General features: G+C 42.8%; 1 long non-coding RNA gene across 15 annotated transcripts; it reads left to right on the top strand.

Moving 5' to 3' along the window:
- The first annotated feature begins 998 nt into the window (after positions 1–998).
- On the top strand, positions 999–25,196 carry LOC103706778. 15 transcript variants are annotated; one of them, XR_005513075.1, is made up of 6 exons: positions 999–1,364; positions 2,682–2,987; positions 5,707–5,846; positions 5,997–11,167; positions 12,592–12,626; positions 14,102–14,139. It is a non-coding gene; the product is annotated as an uncharacterized LOC103706778 (long non-coding RNA). The 15 variants fall into 15 exon arrangements; XR_005513084.1 differs by lacking the exons at positions 12,592–12,626; positions 14,102–14,139 and adding an exon at positions 1,479–1,819 and having other exon boundaries at positions 2,686–2,799; positions 2,965–2,987; positions 5,997–8,379; XR_005513082.1 differs by lacking the exons at positions 12,592–12,626; positions 14,102–14,139 and adding an exon at positions 1,479–1,819 and having other exon boundaries at positions 2,682–2,799; positions 2,965–2,987; positions 5,997–8,379.
- The last annotated feature ends 475 nt before the right edge of the window (positions 25,197–25,671 follow it).

Raw genomic sequence — 25,671 nt, 5'->3', positions numbered from 1 at the left:
AGATAAAATCAAACAGTGAAACAGAACGGTTGAGGAGTTGAGGACTGAGGACTGAAAACTGAGGAGCAAAGACTCGGAGGGGAGAAGAGGAAACTCACCAGCAAGTCGGGGTCGGCCGGTCGCCGGTCGGGGGTCAGCGCTGCAGCAACTCAGCAAGTCGGAGACTCGGAGTCGGGGAAGATCCGGGAGGAGCAAGTCGAGGGATCGCAGGGGTTCGGAGGAGGAGGGCCAGAGGGGTTCGGAGGAGGAGGGCCGGAGGGGTTCGGAGGAGAAGGAGGGCCGGAGGGGTTCGGTCCGTTCGGAGGAGAAGAAGAGCCGGAGGGGTTCGGAGGAGAAGGAGGGCCGGAGGGGTTCGGAGGAGAAGCCGAGAAGGAGGGGTTCGGAGGAGAAGCGAGAAGGAGGGCCGGAGGGGTTCGGCGGCGCGGCGTGCGGGCGAAGGGAGGCGGAGCGCGGCGGGGCTGGGGCTGGAAGGGGATCGTCGCCGGAAGGGGGTCGTCGCCGGAAGGGGGTCATCGCCGGAAGGGCTGGGAGGGCTGGGAGTCGAGTGGGAGACAGGGAGAGGCCGAAATCGGGGGAGGGCTGGGACTTGGGAGTTGGGAGTCGACTGTCGAGTGGGACTTGGGAGAGGCGGCCGAGACTCGAGAGGGAGACAGGGTCACAGGAGGAGTCGAGGAGACTAGGGCATGCATGAGCTGATGAGTGATGAGTGGTGGTGATCACGATCTGGGTCGATGGACGGTGGGGGCTGGTCCGGCTGGAGAGTGGGCTGGCCGGGTGGGCCCATGGCCATGAGAGACCAATCAATCAGCATTCAGCAAATAGCCAAAGGCCCAAGCTCGTTTGGGCTCGTGAGCTGCTCGGGCTCGAGCTCGGATGTAAACGAGCCTCATATTAGGCTCGGGCTCGGGCTCGTTTGACTAACGAGCCGAGCCCGAGTCGGGCTTTTACCGAGCCGAGCCCGAGCAGCTCGGCTCGTTAACAGCCCTACCATTAAGAAACCCTCCTCCAAGCGGCCTTTGATTTGCGTCAGCGGAACGCGAGGTAAAGCTATAAATATCAGGAGTCGGTTTATTTCATCGTTCCTTCGTACCAGGAGTGCCTCCCTCGGTCTTTCTTTCCCGAGCTGCGGCCATGGCGTCGGAGGGGGGGGGGGGGGGGGGGGGCTCCCTCCTCTACAACGCAGTCCGCTCCATCTTCATCGGTCCCTGGACGGACGGACCTCCCCCTCCTCGCCAACCTCCACTGCGGCCTCTGGCACTCTCCCCGTTTCGTGGCCACCTGATGCTTTAAGTCCATCGAAGGCCACACCAACAACTGGTCCTTCGGCACCTCTCGCCTCGACCTCCACGTTGCCCACCTCGCCGGTAGTCCGATCAACCGCCCCTTCCCAGTTTTTCTTTTCTTTTTCTTTTCTTTTCTCAAGAAACAATGGAATTCGTGGTTCTTTGGTGTTCTTTATGGATTTCTTGGAAATCTAGGTCTTCTTGCGGCTTTGATTAGATTCTGACGGTTTCCGTTTGGAATTTTGGACTGTCTACCACGAGAGGGTGTCAAAGAGGGAATAAAGATAGGTTTTCTTTTATTTAGGGTATCACCGAGGCACCGATAATAGTGGGTTCGAGCTCCCTGCTTTTTCTTGTGATTTTACTGTTCACAATGAGTAGGACAGAGAGGAGGGTGTATTAAAGTGGATTCAGCCCTGAGCGGGAAACGTTTTCCGGATGGCATCACGAAGACTGTACTGGACGTGCGGGTTAAACCGAGCAATCAAGACTTGTTTGCCAGAATGTCTGAGGAAAGATGAAGAGATGGTGCATTGGTGTGTGTAGACTATATTTTTACCAATTGGATTCTTGATTTAATGCTTTTATTTTTTTAATCTGTAGAAAGTTTGCACTTTATAGGCATAAATAGCACTGTTTGTCTTTTGTTTTGGTCTTTCTTCATTTCTTCTTCTCTGTGATTGATAATTTTCTTACTTATCATGATCTTGGGCTATTTTAATGATTTTAGTGTTGGAATTCTTCGGTAGAATTATTATGTTGTGGCTTCTTTATTCTTTTCTCCCTTCGTTTCTGTTATATGCATGATTGACTTCTTATTTCTTGTGAGAAATTCAGTGGTTTGCTATTTTACTTGTGTGATCAATGATTTGTGTTGGAACGCTTGAATGGAATTACTCAATGCTTATCTTTTTTGTATTCAATGGATATCTTATTTCTTGTGAAAGATTTGGTCTTTTGCTATGTTACTGATGCCTTCAGAGATTTGAATGTCGGAATGCTTGAATGGAATTTGTTCTATTGTAGTTTCTTTTTGTCTTTTCATTTCCCTGATGGACAGAACCTGTCTTTAGATTGTGCTAATGGTTTATGAGGAATTAAGAAATAGAAGCATTTTTTTTAATGGAAGAGGAATTAGTTAATGGAAGCAATTGTTTAGCCTTATTTAGATTTTAAGCTTACGATCAAGTAATTTGAAGCAAGGCTGTATATATATTTTTAATTACTGAGGCCATTATGGATTTTTAAAGGAAGGCTATGGATGTTAAAATATAAAAATATTGGATTAAATGATGATTATTGAATGCAACCATACTTTTGCTTAAATATTCTATTATGCTTGTTTTGATTTGCTAGCTTTTTTTTTTCTAATTTCCAACTATCTGTTCTCCTCCTTAGGTAGTCCTTAACAAGGTCAAACCACTAATCATAGCATTGCTGATGGTGACACCGCTTTGAATGCCATCCAGCATCAGATTACAAAAGTTTCTGCTGGTGACACAATATCTATTAACAGGTTTGATGTCTTCATACTTTGATTAACTTATTTACTTCATCTGTGTAGTTCTTGAACTGTCTGCTAATCTGATTGTTTCTTGTTTCGTTTGCATATCGATTTGTCCTTTCGGATAAATCATAAATTTGAGCTTGCATTGCTTCCCTTGGTGTTGGAATCCTGTAGGGGAAGACTAATAGAAATGAAAAGTACGCTTTTCTTATCATTTGTCCGTAGTTGTTTTTACCTATTATATTACATAGAAAAAATCTGTTATCTGCTTTGGTTTGCATCACTCTCTTCTAATTATAGACATGCTTGCCTTCTTTTGTTATCTTGAAATGCTAAGTGGTGGAATATAAACTCTATTTTCTTTGTAGTTGGATGCAGTCTTTTTTGCTCGATAACTTTGAAAGAGATTCTTTGGCTAAAATTCCCCTGATCTTTTCCGTGTCAAGCATTGGTGTCCCACAAGTACAGTTATCATGTGCTGTCTTGCAACCATGTTTTGTTCTTGGAATTCTAGTTTATATGCTGTTTTGTCTCTACAACTTGTTAAAATATTCCTTTTAAAATTACGAATTCATACCAAGATTCACTCTTTTTGTCATTTTACTTGTTAGTGTTTGGACATAAGTATGTTGTTGCTTGTCGTATATCATGTTCTGTTTGCATGCATCTGTAAGGATCATCTACTTGGTAGGACTAACTTTTGACTAACAAATAATAATAGATTATTTTATTTATAGTTCTTCCTCTTAAAATGTATTATCAGTTTGAGCAAGTCATGAATTTTAAGCATGGATAGAAAATGAAAACTATATGTATCTCTTTATCATTATGGCCAATGTGCATGTCTTATGTCTTTCCATGACATAGGCATCGAGAAGAAGTTATCTCCAAGAATAGGTGCGTATCATTGGCTAAAGGTTATTGAGGTGAAGAGATTACTAAGTAGTATGTTTATTGAAACATTGAATACTAGTAAGAGAAACATATTCAAAATTATTAATGGAACTAACTTATTATCTCAATGATCTAGGGCCAAAACCTGTGGTGCCACCTTATAAGTTTCACCTAATACTATTGATTATCTTGTGCTTTTTCTCAAAGATTTAAATCTACTCAATAACTTTATTTCATGGCCAGAAATAATTTTTGTTTAGCTTTATTCTCTTAACTGATATGTATGCCTATTTTATACTCAAACTAATCATTTTGGTTATATAATGAAGAAATACATACATATATGTGTTAACATTACAAAAAAATATATGCATATAGGCATCAATAGAAACTATCTTATCCTGGTTCCACGAGGGAAGAGAACTAGGGCTGAGGATTTTGAACTCTAGCTTCCTATCTCCAGCCTCCCCCTTTCTTTCTTTATGGTATGAAAAATGCTGGAGAACACCTGCCAAATCCTATGTGGAAGATGATGATCGGTTAAGCGGTATGTGAATAACACTACCCACACCCTGTGCGCTGCACCAATCCTCGACCACCTCATTGGACTAGTGAGCTGAGTGGTGAATGGGAGGATTATTGGCAGCAGTTTTGTTTAGAGAAATGCAATTGATATCAGCTGAAGCCACCTCGCCTAACCATCCTACAACAAAAAATAGATATTCAGCCACCTTCTAATAGAAATGTTGATGGATGATTTTACAAGAAGAAAATTAGTTCCGTCATAAAAGTGGAAAACTTATGGTGTCTCAAGAGTTAAGGTTCCCCATGGTTTGTCATAGGGTTGGAAATGGGCCGAGCTACATGAAACCCTATGATCCTAGCCCAAGAGGGTTCAAGCTTGGTTGCAGAGTCCTAATAGAAATCTGGTCTGACCCAAAGCTCAACTCAGAGCCCAACTCGTCCCAGCCCGTCGCCTAACCCATCATAAGCTCCATTTCCGTCTCCATCTCTCTTTTTCTCTTCCTCACCACCCTCACCACTTAACCTAGGCCTCCCCGCCCTGCTCCTGCCCATCTCCCTCTCCCACCGTTCCTCGTCTCCTCCATCTCTTCTCTCTCCCCTCCCCCTCTCCTCTATCCTTTTCCTGCCCATCCCCTTCCCCCAAACTTCCTCTCCACCTCTTTCTTTAGCATAGGCAATTAGCTAGCATACCCAGACAGTAAACTCTACTCTTTAACAACATGGTTGGCATGCTTTTTCTCTATGTGCATGGTGATCATATTTGGCATGCCTTGCTCTTTGTATGTGGAGTTCATTGTGAGAAGTTCTTTAGCCTTGTTGTCAATATGAATACACTTTTGTTCATAAGCCTCTGTGCATTGTAGTTGATACCCGATGTGTTCTTGTTCACTACAATGTATTTGGATCTGTCAATGGCACGACTTCTGTTGCAAATAGTAGGCTTTTTATTTTATATATTTTTGACCGTCTGGAATTTCTGTTTATTCCTCGGGATCTTTTGATTGTGGCAAGTCTTTCATGCACACAAATATTGCCATGGGGTACAGCAGAGATCAGGAGTTCCCTGTTATATTTACAAGTTTGCAACAAATGCACATCCCATCCAGAGGAACTCTAAAGCAGGTTCTCTGTTTTCTCAGCAGACAGAGAATCTTTGTTCAGTATGATGCCTGTTGTCAATTTTTCTTCCATTGCCTGCTATGCCTTATTGTCTCTTGTAAAGCTTTGTTGAGATAAACTGATCTTGTTCTTCATTCACGGTAAATTTCCTCCACTATTAGATTAACAACCAGACTGACCATGATTGTTGGATAAATTGATGATACATTTAAAACAATATTCTGGAATATTGAAATTCGTGTTTTATGTCAGACAGTTCATTTCAGTGTATTAAGATTTTAATACACTTTTTCATTGTCTCGTTTCTTGCAAATGTGCCTGGTTACCTGTTTAATATAAAACTCATGCTGATATTGTTTAAAATTACAATTGCCTCAGCTGCTGCATACATGGTTCCCATTCATCAGTTCCACGACATATAAGAGCTCCTTTGTGCTTGCTTTCAAAAGATCAAACTTTAAATTGCTTGGTGAGAGATAGACAGACACAGCAGAATTATGAGGGTAATTGCAATGCATGTAAGAAGTACTTACATACCATCAAGTGTCAGCTAGCCCCTTATTTTTCACCTTTCCTGCTCCATTCTGTATCATTGATGGCAAATTGAGATGAGTGCTAAAACTCTAAGATGCTTATTTCTGTTTTCTATGATAATCTAAATTACTCAGGATATCAGGAGACATGTCCCATGGTACCAACACAATCTTCACCTTGCAATAAGAGGCGAACGTGCTGATCCTGTTACAAGGAAGTGCTTTTCGCCAACTTTACTAGAAAGTGGAGGAGCGTGATGAAGGCCACATTTATGGCTTTCATCTACAATCGAGGACACCTTCCTTCAAGGAGGGCGATCTTGAAGTTGAGTTGTTATATATGGTGCAAGAATCAAGAATCAGTTATGATATAACTAGCATTGGTTTATGGTCCTATATAAGCGTAATGCATATGACTGTGCTGTCTTTTAATAATGAAAATTTTGCTTGCAGTTTGTACCATTTTTCAGATTGAAGTTCCCTTCTAGAATACTAGAAAAAGCTAAACTGCTATGCTGTTTTGTACCACTCGGAGTTGGTCTTAATATGGTACTAACTGAAGATTAAAACTGTGCTATGGAACTAGAGATCATCAAAATAGAAATGTTTGTTGTCATATTTAAACTGCCCAAGCAAGATCATTCTGTGAACCAGAGACTTAACTTTGGTATCCCAAGAATTGAAAAACTTTATGGACAACCAAACATGGTAGTATCGCTTATTGTGATATAAAAATTTCAAAACTAGTAGCTTGAAAAGTTCTTGGTCATAGAATAGAATTACTATTAAAGAAAAGTAATAATGATAACAAATTTTCAGGATACTCAACCCTTTTCAGTATGCTATGTTGAATTTGTTGTTATTCTACTGATCTGAAGGAACAAACTCTTAGGGAGGCAGAATCTAAATGCTCAGTTATACATATCGAATTTTTATAATTGCAAAAAAATGTTGGAACTATAATTAGAAATCGTATTTAGATTGGTTTTTGGTAAGGTTATAACCTTTCCCATGGAATGGTTTTTGGAGTAGCCAATCAATAGGTAGGTCTTCATGATAATGCATGATCATGAAATAAATGATCATTGCCTGGTTGCTCTTAAGAAACTTCATGCAAGTGCTTTAAAGCACTGGAAGTTGGGGCATATTGATTTGGTGTCTAAGCATACTTGTGCATCAATAAAACATTACAGCATGCCTAGTTTTCTGATCCTCAACAATTTTGTCAAATTTCTCATTCCTTCGAAGAAATTCAGATCTATAATTTATTGTTTCTTATATATCCTGTGACAAACAGAATATAACATACGAGAACCACCATCAAAATGGCTTTAAATATGATGCCCGGCGTTTGAAGATGCTATTAGATAAAGTTAAGGGGGTAATGATTTTTTTTTTGTTTGCAAGTGCATTATTTTCTGCAGATATTGAAGTATGAACGGTTCATTTCAACATAAAATAAAAAAGATAGCATCTATTCAGTTGCATACGGAAACACAAATTTAATTTCTATCTGTTTTTAGAGTAGATTTATGGTTCATGCTTTGCCATTATTTCCTGTTCAGGCTATGACTTCCCACTGCTTTGCCATTATTCAATTACATAGGGAAACACAATATTTGAAGTGGTTTCAAGTTTCTTCTCACTGCTTACCTGCAAGTTTACTGTTTTCGTGTTCTCATCATCAAACCGTCTATTTGAATTCATGAATTCAACACCTCATGGGAGAGCTGCAATTTGTCAAACCATTTCTCTTTATAAATGCTCTGTTATGCATTTGACTTTTGGTTCTATCAAACCTAGTCAACTAGTCTTACCAAATTTCCACTTCAACATATTATATCTGCCATAGGAACCTTCCCCCATTTTTTTCTTGTGAATGTATTTGGATAAAGAAACAACAATTCTGCTAAAGGTAAGGAGGCTATGGGAAACATGATCGTGGCTAAAATTGTATACATGTCGATGGATTTCAAATTGCTTCCTGGAATAAGTGATAATAACCATGTTTTTCATTGTGGAATGGAAAAAATAAAGTGTATTAAGTCCATAATCTGTTGCTATCTTATACTTCTATTCTTCAGCTTTCACTGTTGATGTTCTGCTATCTTTACTTCAACCTCTCATTTATTTCCTTATGTTCTTCTAGTATTTTTTGGACAGAGATGTACAACTGAATCTCATCTTTTTAGGGTGTGAAGGCCTGTGAAGGAAAGCTGATGAGTGATGTCAGGTGAAAGCATCACCTATCTGGCTTTTGTTGTAGTTGCATTCTCAGATCCATGCATTACTGGGCTCTGTGTAGTTCCTTGCTCAGAGTGAATTTGCTGATTAGGCTAGTTGCTCTCTTTTTATGCCATTTAGTACACATCTAATTTCCAGTTCTTTGTTAGTAATTTTATGTAATTCTTACCCTTTATCAATCCAGGTTACATGATTGTTCTCAGATGGTCTTATATGGGGTATAGATTTATGATCTTTTTATAATATTTAGACAAGATAGAAGCAATGACAGTCATCCACAACAGAACACATAAATCTAACTATGATCAGTAAGTACGGTTTTGCGCTGAAACTTCACTTCTATGATTTCTGAAGTAGCTTCTTTTGAAATGATGTCATGCATTTCCCGATGTGGAGTTTAGATCTATGATGTTTTTACAATATTACATAAGATAAAAGTAAGAAAAGTCCTTCAGAACAGAAGGCATAAATCAAACTATGATCAGTATGGTTGCGGTGAAACTCCTCTTCCGTGATTTCTGAAGTAGCTTCTCTTCTGTCTCACATTTCCCATTTAATCAATACGTGTTTCCACCAATTCATGTATCTTTTTTCTCAGTTCGTTGTTTGGTGTTCAGAATTTTACATTTATGGACAGGTATGGATGAACTACCAGTAACTGATATATACCAACTATAATTTTTTCTTTCTAAATGTTTGCTCTTTCTTGGGTAGTCATGATTAGCCGAAACTTTAGAAAGAATGAGGGGAATTCACTCAAGATGTCATCTTTGTGATGAGAACGGTGTTCACCGTTCAGTTTAGATTTTTTAAATTTAAGCTTTGCTGCCATTTAACTTGAAGGATATAACTACACTATTTAAACTGGTTCATGAACGCATGCGGTCTCTTGAACCTCGAAAACTAATATTACTTGATGTTTGAACGTGTGCGCTTCTGGTTCCTCCAGTTCAGTGCGGCTCTTGACACAAACCACTGAGGGACTGCCATATGTCTTCCCTTGCAATACCTACAGGGTTCTTGACCGTTGAATTTGTAGCGAACATCCAATGAAGTGCATGCGTGTCTTAAAGCGAAAACAATCTGGAATGCACTAGCTAAATGGAGTGGCGTGCCTCTGAGAAGCCATAGGATTGAGCGTGGTCAGAGAGCGACAAAGAGATGCCTGGGCCTAACATCGGAATCCTGGGTGGGCTGTCTGGTGGAGTCTGAGGCCACCATGGGATATTGTTTTTATGAGAATCAATCCTATGCATTCGGTACCTAAATGCAGAATGCCTCACGACCTTCATTGGCAGCATTGAATCCAGAAATTGGCCTTCTGTCACCACCGTGGTTTCAGTCCATGTTACATGGACTCGGGATTGTGTGCTGGGTACGAGTACCAAGTGCACGTTGTGTTTTTGATCTTTTCAGTACCTAAGATTTTTTTTTCTGACAGAACCATATCAGAGTATCATGCTATAGTGTCTAGATTTAGGTGTCGGGTGCAGGTATCTAGGGTAACTTGGAGGGTACGGGTAGCATAGGTTTCAGTAGATGCTGGGTGATGGTAGTCTCGGAATTTGGACAGTGAACTGGGTGGCCAAAAATTCTGTTCAAATCTATTGCCTGCCTGCTGACGGCAAAAACAATGAACTTCGTGAATATTATATTAGCAATATTATACCTCGGTAATGGCTTAGAGCTCCACCATCGAACTTCGTGAACCATATTTTGCTGGTTTTTTTATGTTGTAAACATGCTTTATACGCGTTATCATGTGTATTTCCCAAGATACTCTGTAAAGCTTGTGTCATTAAAAATAGGCCCCCTTGATTTTTTATTGTATTATGGTTATGTATTTATGTTTTTTATTAGTAACCATGACTAGGTTGCTGTGTTAAACTGTTAATTTGACAGCTAGGCCAGAGGGCGCGACTGTTAATTTCATGACATGGAACTTATTTGTTCAAATAACGGCTCCATCCTGCAGGTTATCAAGGGATCTAATTATTTCCGTTTAGCTTTATTTTTTCTACTGAGGAACATATTTGCTTAGAAATGTTTGGTTGATAGAATGAATCAAGGCGGCATCCGTAATTGTTGCTTCCAAATAAAGATATTAAAAATTCTCTCTTTTACTGGCTGTGACCACAAAGTTAATCAACTGGCATTTAACTTTATCGCTTCAATTAGAGAGAGGCAAAAAAGGATTTTCTACGGGTGCTATTTCTACATTGAATGTAGGACAGTTGGAAAAAATGAGAGTGAGTTCAGAATTCCTTTTTTTTTTTTTTGATAAGCTGCAACTCAATTTATTAAGTTTATGCCAAACTACATGTGCAGAGGTCATGGAGGATTATAGATAAAGATTATTGGGCACTGAAGGGTTAAAAAACGGAAATAGAAAATTACAATATATAGACACCCTCTTCAGAAAAGTAGCAGCGGAAGAAACATAAATTTCTCCAAGAAACTAAGGGGCAGCTCAATGAATTCCAACTTTCTTTGCTAAGCCTGAAAAAATTTGTAGCAATTTAGGACTGCACCAAACCTAGTTTTGATATGATTTGTAATAATTTAAGATAGTCGAAAAGTGCTATTTGAATTTTTTAGTTTTATATAAATATTTAGAATTGATCTAGTGTATAAGCGATATATGATTAAATATATATCCACACCTAGATCTTCATAACATTTGCACTGTATCTTCGGACAGACCTTTTGTGAAAACCAGCCCATAAGACAGTGAGCTAATGGGCCAAGCCCAACATGGCCGGCCCATCTGGAGACCCAGAGGTGGTGATCGCCAGCTGAGGCGGTTACAACCGCCTGACAGCCACGATCACCACCATTCTTCTCCCTCACTCCCCCACACCAGGGCTATAAGAACCTAGGAGTCTTCTCAGAGATGCTTCATCCCTCACCCTCTCACTGCCTCTCACTCCCTCTTTCTCCTGCTACAAGGAGCTGGATCGGGAGCGGCGGAGGAGGAGACACCCCCAGCTCGGCACCATAACTGAGCCGCCGGAGGAGACACAGTGGCTCGCCGGAAAGGATTCACAGCTCCTAGGAGCTAGGTAAATTTCTTATCACCAATGTTCATGAGTTACATTCGGTCGATCTAGTTTAATCATGGAACAACAAAACAGAGAGACAACGAAATAGAAGAGATCAAAAGAAGAAAAGGAAGGGTAGGAATAAGATGCAGTGGAGGAAGGGGGGAGATCTCACTCGTGATCTGACATTGGCCAAAGATCTTTCTCCTTCATCTGATCATGGCTTTTACCACTGCAATCAAAACCCTAGGTCTAAAATCCTAAAATGCAAACATACCATGGAAGGGTCCTCGGCTCATGCAAATCCGATTCCCATGGGTGGAATCGGTTTGATCTCAGCCGGAGGTGACCGGAGAAGAAGAAAGTGAAGAGGATTCTCCCATCTCCCAGTCGTGGACGCCATCGGGTTGACCACGGGCGGCAGTCGCAGAGCCGGCCGTGGGCTGTGCGGGCACCCTGGGTGTGGCCGCACACCCTGCATTCACCACCGGCTTCGGCTGGTTTCTTTGCTCCTCGAAAAGTGCCCGTGCCCTATCTCCTCCATCGGAGGTGGAGGAGAGCGGCCAGTCGGGCCGCGGCTGCTGCGGATTGGACCGTGGCCGCAGCGCCACCGATTCCGGGTCGGCTTCCTCCCGAGCATTTCCGAGCTTGCCCCTTGCCCCATGGGAAGAGAGGAGAAGAAGAGGGAGGGGAGATCGGAACGGGAGGAAGAAAGGAGGAGAAGAAGCTTCGGGAAGGGAGAAGAGAAGAAAAAGAAAGAAAAAGGAAAAGAAAGGAAAAGAAGAAAAGAAAGAAAAGAAAAGAAGAAAGAAAAATAAATAAAAAAATGGCTGTGGGCCGAAATGGACCTGATTCCGGAGTGGGCTTCAAATAAATTTGGTTTTAGAGGCCGAGGCCGGGCTGGGCCCTGATCCGAGCCCAGTGTTCTTAAAACCAAAACTAACTGGGCCTGAAGAGCTCAAATTTTAATATAGGGACTAAATTGAATATAGTTTGAGACTAGGCTCCCTTTTAAATTAATTAGAACTGATAAGGATTAATTATAAATTAACTAATTGTGTTTCTGGGCCTGAATACAAATGGGCCCAGTAAGTGAATCAGGCCAAGGGCCTGATCCAGAACCCAATTAAACATCGGGCCTGAATGCAAATGGGCCCAGACCTGAACCAGAGGGCAATTTGGTCTAAACCAGAAGTGGAATTGGCTCAGACCTGAACCAGAAGCTGAATCAGACCTGAGCTAGAAATTAAATTAAACCCGAACTAGGAAGTAAATTAGACCGGAACCAGAAATTGAATTGGGCCATGGGCCTGAACCATAAATTAAATTGGGCTATGGACCCGAAAATGAAATTGAGTCCTATGGATGGGTTGTAAATGATTTTAAGATTATAAATAAATAGAAATTAAATATGTAAGTGACATGTAATTTAATGATCTTGCTAGGTATTGGAGAATTGGCATTTGATGGACAAATTAAGGTAAGTAACCTGTCTTAATCTTATTATGGATCATGTATCACGTTTTATAAGATGAAAAAGTATTATTTATGCAATTGGATTTATGTATAAGAATTGTGGAAAAATTACCTGAGATAATCTTATGTTTTATCAAATACTTGTGATTACTTGATTATGAATTTGTATATGATTATTTATGTTTTCACAAAATTAAGATCAAGCATGTGTTAGCAAATGATTACATGATTTTGGATACAGAGCATCCATCATTATTATTATTATTATATTATGTACACATGATTATGATGATGTAGAAAGATGCATGGAAAAATAAAGTTTTCAGAATGATCATGAGTTTTATTAGCATGATGCCATTATTCACTTTTCAATGGATCTATGAGAAAAGATTTATGAAAATCATGATATGTTTTAAGAACTCTCAGATCGCTATGTATGACCCCCGCCAGTGGGTAACAGTAACTAGGCATATGACCCCCGCCAGTGGGTAAAAGTAACTTGGCTTTACGACCCCCGCCAGTGGGTAATAGTAACTGGAAGATGACCCTGCAGTGGTAAAGGCCTTGCCGTGGGAATAAGAGCGGCCATAGCTACACTACCATCTGAGAGTATGAATTTCAAAGTATGGAATAATGGCAAAAGTTTTATGTTGCATAAATGGCAAAAGTTTTATGATGCATAATCATATTTATGAAGTTGCATGAATGGACAGGCATAGTTTTATAACTAGTTTGATTATGGCAAAGATTGATTATATGAAATGTTTACTTTATTACAAGCACAGATTTCAAAGCATGAATAATAATAGTGCATATTTCAAAGCATGAATAATGATAAGTATGAATTTCAAAGTATGGAATAATGGCAAAAGTTTTATGTTGCATAAATGGCAAAAGTTTTATGATGCATAATCATATTTATGAAGTTGCATGAATGGACAGGCATAGTTTTATAACTAGTTTGATTATGGCAAAGATTGATTATATGAAATGTTTACTTTATTACAAGCACAGATTTCAAAGCATGAATAATAATAGTGCATATTTCAAAGCATGAATAATGATAAGTATGAATTTCAAAGTATGGAATAATGGCAAAAGTTTTATGATGCATAATCATATTTATGAAGTTGCATGAATGGACATGCATAGTTTTATGACTAGTTGGATTATTTGAAATGTTTACTTTATTACGAGCACAGATTTTAAAGCATGAATAATAACAGCACAGATTTTAAAGCATGATTAATGATGAGTACGGATTTCAAAGCAAGAATAATGATAAGTACGGATTTCAAAGCAGTGAATAAAGACAAAAGGTTTACATCTGGTTTGATTTGGAAAATGCTTTCTTTATTACAACTGTTGGTTCTTAAAATAATGCACTAGTATGAAAAATATTATGCTTGATCTGATAAGATTATGCATTGTTACTTACTGAGTTTTATAGCTCATACCCATTTATTTATGTTCTTACAGATGAATAGGAGATGCTAGGAACGAGGAGCGTGACATGCTTCAGGGTTATGGGGAAAAGAAAATGACACATTAAATGTTGCTATTTTTAGATGCTTTGTAATCAATCTTTTATTGATGAAACATTTGATAACATTCAAGAAAGAAATTGTTCATAATTGATTTAAAGTTTTAAAGTGGCTGCGTGTTATTGTGGGCAAGGGTTCGCAATAGCACGGCCGTGTCATGAACCAAATTCGGGGCGTGACACCTTTAATCTTTGCCCATATCTCTACGAAGCCTGAAAGTTCCTTCTAATGGCACTGTAATGATCAGTAATTGAAAAGATTGATTCCTCTCAAAAAGAAAAAAAGTTCAGAAACTAATGAATGAACGTGACTGTTGCATGCAACTAATTTAGTATCGAGATTCTCAAAGAGAAAAGGTGGGAGGTGAGGGGTTATCAAGAAGCAACTGAAAAAAGCCTCATTTTTACCCCATCTCCCACCCCAAAAGAGAGAGGCTCTTGCTGTCACAAAATCACAAAATCGCCTGGCACAAAGCACGTTCGGAGTGATTAAAAAGTGATGAACAATCTTTTGGAAGCTGATTTGGAACGAGTATCGGTCCATATTAGGCATTTTTTTTCTATCAGGCCAACTTCTAGTTCTGCTTGGTGGTCTGCTTGAACACATGGCAGACTTTTAAGATCTGAGACAGCGGTAAGATGATAATGGCAGTAATTTCCAAGCTCTACGTATATCTCAAACCATGCTGCATCAGCCTGCTGTTTATGGTTCCCACTTAGCAGTAGATTTTTATTTTCCGGAGAAGCACAATGGATCTAAATTCTATGATTCGAGAATTCTGACCACGAATCTGTTACCAGTCTGAAATCAAACAATCCCTGTAAGCATAGACTTTTAAGATTTGACACAGCGGTAAGATGATAATATCAGCAATTTTCAAGCTCTACGTAAATCTCGAACCATGTTGCATGTAACATCAGCCTGATGTTTATGGTTTCCACTTAGCAACAGATTTTTATTTTCTAGAGAAGCACAATGGATCTAAATTCTACGCTTCTAGAATTCGAATCTTGTTGCCGCCGTATTTGGACTGAAGTAGGAGCGCAGCTCGACGGCCCTGAGGTCGGTTGGAGATGGATTGAGTAGGCTGGTTGAGGCGTTGGGCACTGGACTCCTCCGCTGGGTGGCTTGTAAGAAGTCCATTTATCGGAGGATTTTCGGCGGGCCACCCACTAATGTCTAAGTCAAAATAATGGGGTAACAATATGGAATGGAGAGATTTTAGCAGAGTGAGAACTCTGTGAGGTAGCGTATTGCATACTTCAGGTCTCGGGTTGCTATCCTCATATAGAAAAGCTAATTTATCATTACTTGGGTCAACGTGGCATGCAATAATGGCCAGGCAGTGGTTGGTGGTATGGTTGCAACGTGAGTGCCAGTTCATGTAGGCAGCAGAGTACGTTAGTGGGGCGCATGATATGATGCCACTGTGATTGCGGACTGCTAGGGATGTCATCCCTTGTCGACGCGTGCCAATTGTTCTTTGCGGCTAGCGATTCATCGGTCGAAGCTGAAGTCGTTCGCTTTGGTTCATCCGAGGACAGGGAAGTCGATTAGGCTCAAGGTCGGGGTATCCAGTAATTTCCCCATCACTTGTCCCCCACTTTTAAAGTCGAACAGTACTCTAGTTCGGGCGATAGAAGTTGAGCAGTTACCTCGATCAAGGGCGAGACCTTCATGTGGTCCTTCACTTTGGTTATCGACTCTTATTCTCCTTTTCAACATGCTCGTGTGATTAGCGAGATAGAGTAGTTGGCCGAGAGGTCCACGAAGTGCATTTCGACACTCGAGGAAAAATGAAAAGCGGCCTTTGAGCGAGCCGAGCTGTGCGAGGCGAAGGCCAAGTCAGTCGAGGACGAGTCCAGGTTGGCGAAAGCCCATGCTTCGACTGTGTGGACCCAGGCAAGGGTGAAGAAGGCTCAATTGTTCGCGACCAGGAGGGCCCTCAAAGCTACCATTCAAAAAGCGGCGGACCTTTCCGCGGAGCTGGCCCAAGCCAAATAGAGGGCTCGAGAGGTTGAATAGTGGGTCGCTAATGCTAAGCAACGGGATGACGGGGCCGAGCGGCAGATCGAGGAGGCCGAGCAGTCGATTCACCGCCCGACGGGCCAATGAGGTTGACTGACGAGTTGTCAAGGCTAGGGAGCAGGCCCTTCGGGCAGAGGCAAAGGTTGTGGGAGCAGTCAAAGAGTATCGTGCCTCAGAGGAGTTTTAAGAGGAGGCCCTGGAGACTACGGTTGACATCTTTAGGAAGGGCTTTGAAGCATGCCGAGCTCAAGATCAGCGGCTTTTTCCAAGGATAGACTTTTTCGTCATGATGGCGATGCTAATTAAGGCGGCAACCCTAATGGCGGTGAAGGTGGGGATGTCGGCCACAATAAAAGCGCTAATGGGGGCGAGGGCGAAGAATGAAATCTTATGCCTCGTTATTTTTGCTTGTTTTTCTTTTTGCTCGAGTGAGCTGAGTTTAATGTGCCTTCTTTTTGTTTGGCCTCTGTTGGGTGCTGGGGTTAGCGTAAAAGGATACAATTTTAATGAAAGCGAAGATTTTCCCATGTACCTGACTTTGGTCTTGATTCGCGTCGTATTGTTATTTGCTCTTTGTTTAAGCCTCGATTTCTGCTAAGGTTATTGTATGTACCAAAAGATAATGGAAGTAGAAGAATTTTTTGAAGTACCTGACTTCGATTTTGCTTATTGTCGAGCCTTCAGCGTGACACCCGGTTCTCCTGCTCGGGCTATTATCAATCTGAAGAGGCCGGTAGACTCATCGAGGCTTTAGCGCGGCCGCCGGTTCTCCTGCTCGGATCATTATGGACCTGAAGAGGTCACTTGATTCACCGAGCTTTTGGCGCGACGGCTGGTTCTCCTACTCGGGTCATTTTGGACTAGAAGAGGTCGCTTGACTCATTGAGCCTTCGATGTAGTGGCTGATACTCCTGCTCGGGCTATATGAACCTGGAGAGGTTGCTTAACTTGCCGAGCCTTTAACGCGACGGTTGGTTCTCTTGCTCGAGTCATTATGGACCTGAAGAGGTCGCTTAACTTATCATGCCTTCGGCGCGACAACCGATTCTCCTGCTCGATTCGTTATAGACCTAAAGAGGTCGTTTGACTCAACGAGCCTTCGGTGCAGCGGCCGGTCTTCCTATCTCAAGAATATGCTCTCCGAGGCATCTCTGAAATTATCTACCAGAGAAAATCTGAGTGGGTTTAGTTTATGGGAGGTCCGTGCCTTTGTTCGTCTCTAGAGTATGCTCCTGAAGGATCTCTAGGTTTGGCTACCAGAGAAAATCTGAGTGGGCCCAATCTTTGGGAGGTCAACGCCTCTATTCGTATCCGGAGTATGCACTCAAAGACATCTTTGGGTTTGGCTCTTAGAGAAAATTCGAGTGGGCTTAGTCTTCTGAAGATCGGCGCCTCCATTCGTCTCCGGAGTATGCTCCGGGAGGTATTTCTAGGTTTGGCTACCAGAAAAAATTTAAATGGGCTCGGTCTTCTCATCTTGGAAGTATGCTCTTCGAGACATTTCTAGGATTGGCTACCAGTGAAAATCTGGGTGGGCTCGCTCTTCTTATCTCGGGAATATACTCCCAAAGGCATTTCTAGGGTTGACTACTAGAGGAAATCCAAGTGGATTCGATCTTCTCATCTCAGGAGTATGCTCTCCAAGGCATCTTTGGGGTTGGCTACCAGAAAAAATCTGAGTGGGCTCGGTCTTTAGGAGGTCGGCATCTCCTTTCTTCTCCAGATTGGAGTCTTGGAGGGATCCCGAGGGAGCTCGGTTTAGGGAGTCCCTAAGCGTCCCCAGGGTGTCTCCTTTATCGGGGCCCGTGCATCTCTGGAGAGTCCCAAGTCGAGTAAAATTGGCATAGTCATTTAATCTGAAAGATAAACACAACGAGAGAATTTTTATTGAAATAAGTTCGAATTTCAATGAGCCTTACTAATAACAAGCACAGATGTTGTCGTAGTTCTAAGCCTATGGTTGCGAGACGTTGTCGAGGTCTCCCAACCTATACATCGAAGATCCTCAGTTGTCGGATTCTGAGATGCTTCAAAGGCTTGAGTCTGGCAATGAGCGCCTTGCACTTAACTTCGTTACTTGCGGAGGAGGATTCGAACCAGGGGGCATACTCCGCTAGGGTCGGTGAGCATGGGACCGACTTTGTTGCCCCCCGAGCTCGATAACCTATCCACATGCACGATTTATGGCGGCTCTGTGGTCATTTTTTTTTAAGGAGTTTGGCTATCTAAGGCATTTGGGGGCCTCGGGAAGCCCACCTGCGATGGTCTTGATGATGCTTATCATTGGGCGATTGTCGATCGGCTTCGAGGGTGGCAGACCAAAGGAGGAAGTAGGTGCTTCTCGATCATGTCGAGCATAGATGTACCGACCCATCCACCTATAGTAGATGAGCGCCTTAATTTCATTTCTGAGCATGAGACACTCGGTGTCATGGCTGTGGTCCTAGTAGAATGACAATACTTCTTCTTGTCCCAATTGAACACCGCGGCCTTCATCCGACGAGAAGAGTGCAGGTAGTCTCATCCTTCAATTTTCATGAGAACCTGGGTCCTTGGGGTGGTGAGAGGGGTGTACTTATCGAACTTCTGAGAAGGTCTCTTGAGTCGTTACGGGCTCCTCTTGCGCCGAGGTGAGACACTCCTCAGCTCTCTTTGCTCCTTGCGTCTCCTCTAGATTTCTTAGGGGAGTCTCCTGATCAGCAGATTCAAGGCAGGAGGCCATGGCTTCCTCGACGTTGATATACTTATCGGCTTGTGCCAACATTTCGGCGAAGTCGATGGGAAAGTGTTTCTCCAGGAAGAAGAAGAAGCTTGATGGATGCAAGCCGTTCTTTATTGCAGACATCGCGATCAACTAATCAAGGTTGCAGACCTCCAGCGTCGCCGTATTAAAGCGGCTGACATATTCTCTGAGGAATTCCCTCTCCCTCTACTTGATGCTGAGCAGTGTGTTTGGGTTGCGGTGTTGTCTTTGAAACGAAGAAGTAGGTGAGCTTTCCAAAGGAGTGGATAGACTCGAGTCGAAGCCCGGAGAACCAAAACCGAGCCGCCTTGTAAAGGGTCGCAGGGAATGCCTTACAAAGCATGGCGTTAATGGTTTCGTGCAGCATCATAAGAGCTTTGAAGCTCTCAAGGCGGTCCAAGAGATTCGAGGTGTCATCGTACGGCTCCATTTGAGGCATGTTAAACCGATGTGAGATCAGTTCCTCCAGAATCTGCTGGGAGAAAGGGCTTCGAGGAAAAGTTGAGGTAGTTGCTTGCCCTCAAGTCCTGCTCTTTGAGGGCCTAAATTTGATAGCCCATTTTCTCGATACTCCTATCGAGGTTGACACCCCATTGAGGCGGGGGCTCCACGAGATGAACAAGCGAGGGGCTCTAGATGGAGTCCCTACCGGAATGGAGGCTTGGAGTGCATCGTCTCCCATTCTGAGTGGAGTCGCTCTGTTGGGTGTGCCGACTCTGACGCGACTGCGCAGGATCCCGGTTTTGAGAGCAGTGGCTATCTTTCTTCATGTGGTGTGTCGATGATTGAGAATGGGTTTGCGCTGGTCGGGTTCCGGTTGGGTTGGCCGCGCCATTGTCTGTTGTAGGCCCTGAACCGCCGCAGTCAATGCCTGCACCTGTTTAGTGAGTAGGTTGAACTGCTCATTATCTACGAGTGTAAAGGGCTGGAGCAGGTTCAGGGCTCTGCAACAACTATTGAGAGGTCGGAGCGTGGTGTTGCCAAGTACGCGACGCACAGCGGGTTCCTCACAACTTCATGCTAGTCATCTCTCCCTTCGATTAAGGTTGATGTAGCTAAGGATGTGCTCTTTCTTTAGCACCAATCTGTTACTGCCGTATCAGCATCGAGGTAGAAGCGTAGCTCGAATTGCCTTGAGGTCAGTTGGAAATGGGCTGAGTAGGCTGGTTGAGGCGTTGGGCGCTAGACTCCTCCGCTAGGTGGCCTCTAAGAAGTTTACTTGTCGGAGGATTTCCAGCGGGCCACCCTCCGATGCCTAAGTCAAAATAATGAGGTAACAATATGGAAGGAAGAGATTTTAGCATAGTGAGTAGAGGTGGGCAACGGGCCGTGCCGGGCCGGCCCGGCCCAGGCCCCCCGGGCCCAAAGACTAAACGGGCCGTGCCTGGCACGGCCCGTCCAGCACGGAAGGCCAGCCCGGCCCGGCCCCAGGCCCCTCTATTGGTGGGCCGGGCCGGGCACGGCATGGCCCGTAACGGGCGCAAACGGGCCGTGCCAGGCACGGCCCGTAACGGCTCCAGACGGGCCGTGCCAGGCACGGCCCGTCTGGAGAGGGGGGAGGAAAATAGCCGTTGGAAACGGCTATTTTCCTGAAAATGACCCTTTTACCCCTCCCAACAGTCCAATAACGGCTGAATTGAGGGGTATTTTGGGGAAAAAAAATTTTGGGCTTCTATAAATAGCCCATTCCTCCCTCATTCTCACCACACCAAACCTCTCATTCTCTCCTTCTCTACTGCTATTATTTCTCCTTCTAGTAGTTCTCGTTCGTCATCTATTTTTTCATTCATTGCACAGAGAAGACACACACATGCTTCAAGTTCCTCTTCATCTTCTTCATCTTTAAGTAGTGAACTAGAATTTTATTTACGAAATGATCTTCATTCTGCATATGATGAAAATCAAATAGAGAATCTAGATGTATTATCTTGGTGGAAGAGTGTTAGAAATCAATATCCTGTTATGTCTGCAATTGCACGCGATATTTTAGCTATGCCGATGTCCACGGTAGCATCGGAATCCGCTTTTAGTGCAGGTCGGCGTGTTCTTGACGAAAAGAGAAGTAGGATGACGGGCGAAACGGTGGAGATGCTTCTCTGCTTCAAGGATTGGCTGGATGCTGAGGCAAGACTTCAAGATAAAGGTGGACATAATACAACATCCTCTGATGATGATGATACAAACACTACTGAAGACTGAAGACTGAAGAGTGAATACTGATTCACTGAATCACTGATGATTAGTAAGATTTCTTAATTTTTTATAATTGTACATTTTTATTGTATTCTGGAGGTCAGACCAAGGTCCAAACCTCGGCCCTTTCTTAGTTTCTTATTGTATTCTAGAGGTCAGACCAAGGTCCAAACCTCCCTTCATGTACCATTTTGATTTAAATTAATAAACTGGTAGGGGTCTATGCCAAACCCCCCACCATTAAGGTGGCTTTATATTCATAAATCATAAATTCTTAGTGTTCAATATTTATTAATTTATTAAAAAAATTTATGAAGCATTAATTTTTATCGGGCCGAGCCGGGCCCAGGCCCGGACCGTGCCAGGCCCGCGTGCCAGCCCGGCCCAGGCCCTTATGGGCCGTGCCGTGCTGGCCCGCGGGCCGTGCCGTGCTTGGCCCGCGGGCCTAGACCGGGCCGTGCTGGCCCAGGCCCGCTGGCCAGGACCCTCTAGCCCAGCACGGCCCTCTCAAAGGGGCCGTGCCAGGCACGGCCCGGCACTGTAGCTGGCGGGCCGTGCCAGGCACGGCCCGCTTCGTGCCGTGCCGTGCCGGGCCGTGGGCGGCCCGGCCCAGTGCCCATCTCTAATAGTGAGAGCTCTGTGAGAAGGGTAGCATATTGCGTATCTTAGGTCTCCCAGGTTGCTCTTCTTATATAGAGAAGCCAATTTGTTGTTATCTTGGTCGACGTGGCGTACAATGATGGCTAGTTAGTGACCGATGGTACGACCGCGGCATGGGTGCCAGTCCATGTGGGTGGCGGAGTCCGCTAGTAGAGCGCAAGATGTGATGCCACATCGATTGCGGACTGTCAGGGCTCTCGATTGTTGGGGCTGTCAGCCCTTGTCGACATGTGCCGATTGTTTCATGCGGCCGACGACTCCTTAGTCGGAGCCACAGTCGTTCACGGAGCCGAAATCGTTCGCTTTGGTTTACGTGAGGATAGGGAGGTCGGCCAAGCTCGAGGTCGAGGTGTCCAGTATTTCTCCTATCAAATCTGTACTAGTCTAACATCAAACAATCCCTATACGCGTATTATCAACATTTGGAACTATATTCCTTTTTGTAGGCAATTTGAATTGCAATAGAGAATGTCACAAACTATGCATGTAATAGCTTCCTCACAACTCTTTTCTTTTTTTATTTGATCGTATCCTTGACCATTTCTTTGGAGCAATCTAGAACTAGAGTCCAAATTCTGTACAACTCTAATGTAGACAATTAATTAGGAAAACGTATGTCTCAAGACCAGCATTCTTCTTTCCCTTGAAAGCTGTGGGCCACTGAAACAATACTGTTCAGGGAACATTCGCCTTCCTATAATCACAAGATACGGTTAGGCCGGATGCCCATTTACCATACAGGCACCCGAGTTGCTTGCGTTTCTCTTGTCGGCGATATCCATGGCCCAGTGTTGAAAGGCGGTGCGCCCACAGGTTGTTTCGTCCACATAAAATTATAGGGATAGTGACGGATTATGACATTGCTCTAATATATTTGCAGTTCAGACACATCTTTCCCCTTCTCATGCTTATCATATTATTTTTTACCATCAAGTTCGTCTATCTGTCCATCCATATATCCCTCTCTCTCAATCTGTCTGTCTATCTGTTTGTTTATTACAAGCAAAGTTGAATCAATGTAGAAAACTGAAAACAAACAGATGATGACAAAGGAAATCGTCATTAAGTTCTTGACAGTTGACAGATCCAATCACCACATAATCCAGCCTAATACAATTGTGACCCTCAATTGGCATGTCTTCCCTTTGCGCATGTACTGTAGAGAGCGTTCAGATTCGAATTGTAAGGTGGCATGATTTTTCAAAAAGAAAAAGAGAATTCATTGTACTAGGTCCACCTCTTAGTTCTCTATCTGAAATAAAGCAAGAATAGAAAACCCCAAGTAACAAGCACACGAGAAATAGAAATTGTTACTGATCCGAGCCATTAGTCTCATATAATATATATCTCGGAGCAGTTTATTTCCTATAGAGTCCTGATCACAGGATGCTTGCGTCACATGCTCGCACATGTTTGTGGTCCCTTACAAAAGGAGGGGAAGGACAATTGCTGCAGAAGAGAATGTGTAGAATCTTTCTTCTTCATATCTATAGACCTAATGTTCCTGCCTTCCAATGCTTTGATGGCCCAACCAAATGGAAACAGCCTTTTGAGTTGATGCCTGATGTGCTTTCAAAAAAAGAAGAAAAAAGAGTTGATGCATGATGGCTGACCATTACCATATAAACATGGATGGACACTGCGAATCTTGGTGCCTGATCAACAACGTAAACAGCATAAACTCCACAATTACGTACACATGGGACCTGCAGCTGAAGAGAGCTAAACCAATAATGGAAGAAGCTTCGACGTTAACAAGCCTGTGGCTGAAGAATTTGAAAATTTTAGATGGTTATGTAAGCAAAATCGGTTAAATGCATGTGAGAGTGCCTGTCAACTATTTGTCATCAATCAGAGAGAACTTTTCTAGAAACTGAAGATTATCAACTCTCTCATGCTTGAGTAAAGATGTATGTTCGATTGGCATTTGGCACTGCAAGCACTTTTAAGCGACCATTATTGGATTCCCACGTTCTGTCGATATCCAGTTGACAAATCTTGGTTTTCTTAGACCTGTCCTAGATCCGTGTTCTATTTGCTGTATATTACTCTCTCTTATAATTCATACGTGTGGAAGAAGTTTTTGTGTATGCTATTTGAATGTATTCTCATGTGAAACTAAATATAATGTCTTTTTTTATAGTTAATGTTACTACTATCCCTTTTTTTTTTCTAGGAGTACATGCTGCTACCGATCCTTGGTCACCTCTTCTCTCGATTCCGCGTCCTGATCAGTGGCAGTCAGGAATTAGTGCAGAAAACAGGAATAGGTAACATGGCAGTCGAGCCCATCACCAACACCATACTGCTGTTGGAAAATGGAGCGATGAGTGGAATGGTGAGCAATAGCATTTTTGTTTTTCTTGATAAACTGATGCGTGCAGAAAACAGGAATAGGTAACATGGCAGTCGAGCCCATCACCAACACCATACTGCTGTTGGAAAATGGAGCGATGAGTGGAATGGTGAGCAATAGCATTTTTGTTTTTCTTGATAAACTGATGCTTATCTCCAGTTCAAGTAAGGTCGTGATGCTCATTTCATTTTCGAAACTGCTAATATTCACTGAACATTCGAATACACGGAGGAAGCAGCCATAACATTCCATTCAATTTTGTGTTTATGTCATTTCTTAACTATCATCCTACTTTCTCTTGACATAGTGAGGCTTCTGTCATTGTTAAAGCAACAAACATTCTCTACGACTTCAAGTACATGGAGGAAAGAACCATAACATTCCGTTCAAAGCGGATTGTTTTTTCTTTTTAAGAAGTGGATCCCACTTCTCTGGTCAGTGTAGGTTTTTCCTTTGGTCATCTGTTGCTGTCTCGCTGCTCTCGCAGCCATGGTTATTATTGTTTAGGTCCCATGAGGCCAGTCATGCGGAGCCAAACGCTCACCTCGGTCCCCTTCCTAGTGTCATTTTCCTTCCAATGTAACTTTTATTTTACCGTGTTATTTCCTAACTACGTACATATATTTCTAGCAATAGCGCCGAAAGTAAAAGCAAGTCAATGAAAATGTTCACTGAATGCATGCGTATGTCTCATGTCACTGGCGCGGCTTATGAATCCATTACCCTAAGACTAGTCCCACAGACGAGAGTCCATAGTGATAATTTGCAGTGTTATCACTGTCCGTTGGCCAAAGTTATGGCTCTTTCTCTCTCTCTCTCTCTCTCAGTCGAGCCCTTGCAGCTAACCTCAACATCTCTGGTGCATGCTGCTTTTCTTTTTCTTTTTCTTTTTCTTTTTTGTGAACCGATGATGCTTCGTGTATTCTTGTGCACCACTAATCTGCATCATATCATATGTGGAATCAATCACATCATGAATGATAGGGTTCAAATGTTGGTGGATGTGGTTCAGAAGAGCCATCCGTCCCAAATTGAATCTGAAAGGCCATCCATGTCGATTTCCTTTATCCCATTCTTTATAATAGCAATTCTCGGTATACTTATCTTGATCTCTTTCAAGGGCAAGCTCTTAGAAGGTGCAATTCAAGTGAGTTATCGTTTGGTGACGGAAGATCATCAAGATTATTAGGCTGGGATCTCTGGTTATCGTGCACGTACGACTTGCATGCTAGTGCAATCAAATGTTTAACCGGGCTTAAGTCTTCATGTGTGGATGTGCTCGTTAACCTGTTTTCTTTTGAATATTTTTGAGATACGATATTTATATCGAGCGTATATCTAAAATTTAATATTTCCATCATAATTTACTCGGCATGAATTTCTACTAACAAAAACCACGTGGCACCAAGTATCTCTCCTGCTTCGTAAGTCTCAATCAATAATAGATTTAGTGATTTGGGGCAATCCAAATTAGTGAAATAGAAGAACTGAGGGTCAATCTCTGGATGTGAACTCACCGTGTGCT

This window comes from Phoenix dactylifera, chromosome 8, assembly GCF_009389715.1.
Source record: "Phoenix dactylifera cultivar Barhee BC4 chromosome 8, palm_55x_up_171113_PBpolish2nd_filt_p, whole genome shotgun sequence".
In the NCBI taxonomy this organism is placed as follows: domain Eukaryota; kingdom Viridiplantae; phylum Streptophyta; class Magnoliopsida; order Arecales; family Arecaceae; genus Phoenix; species Phoenix dactylifera.
The sequence above is the reverse complement of the archived record's forward strand: the minus strand, read 5'-3'. Positions and strand labels throughout refer to the sequence as shown.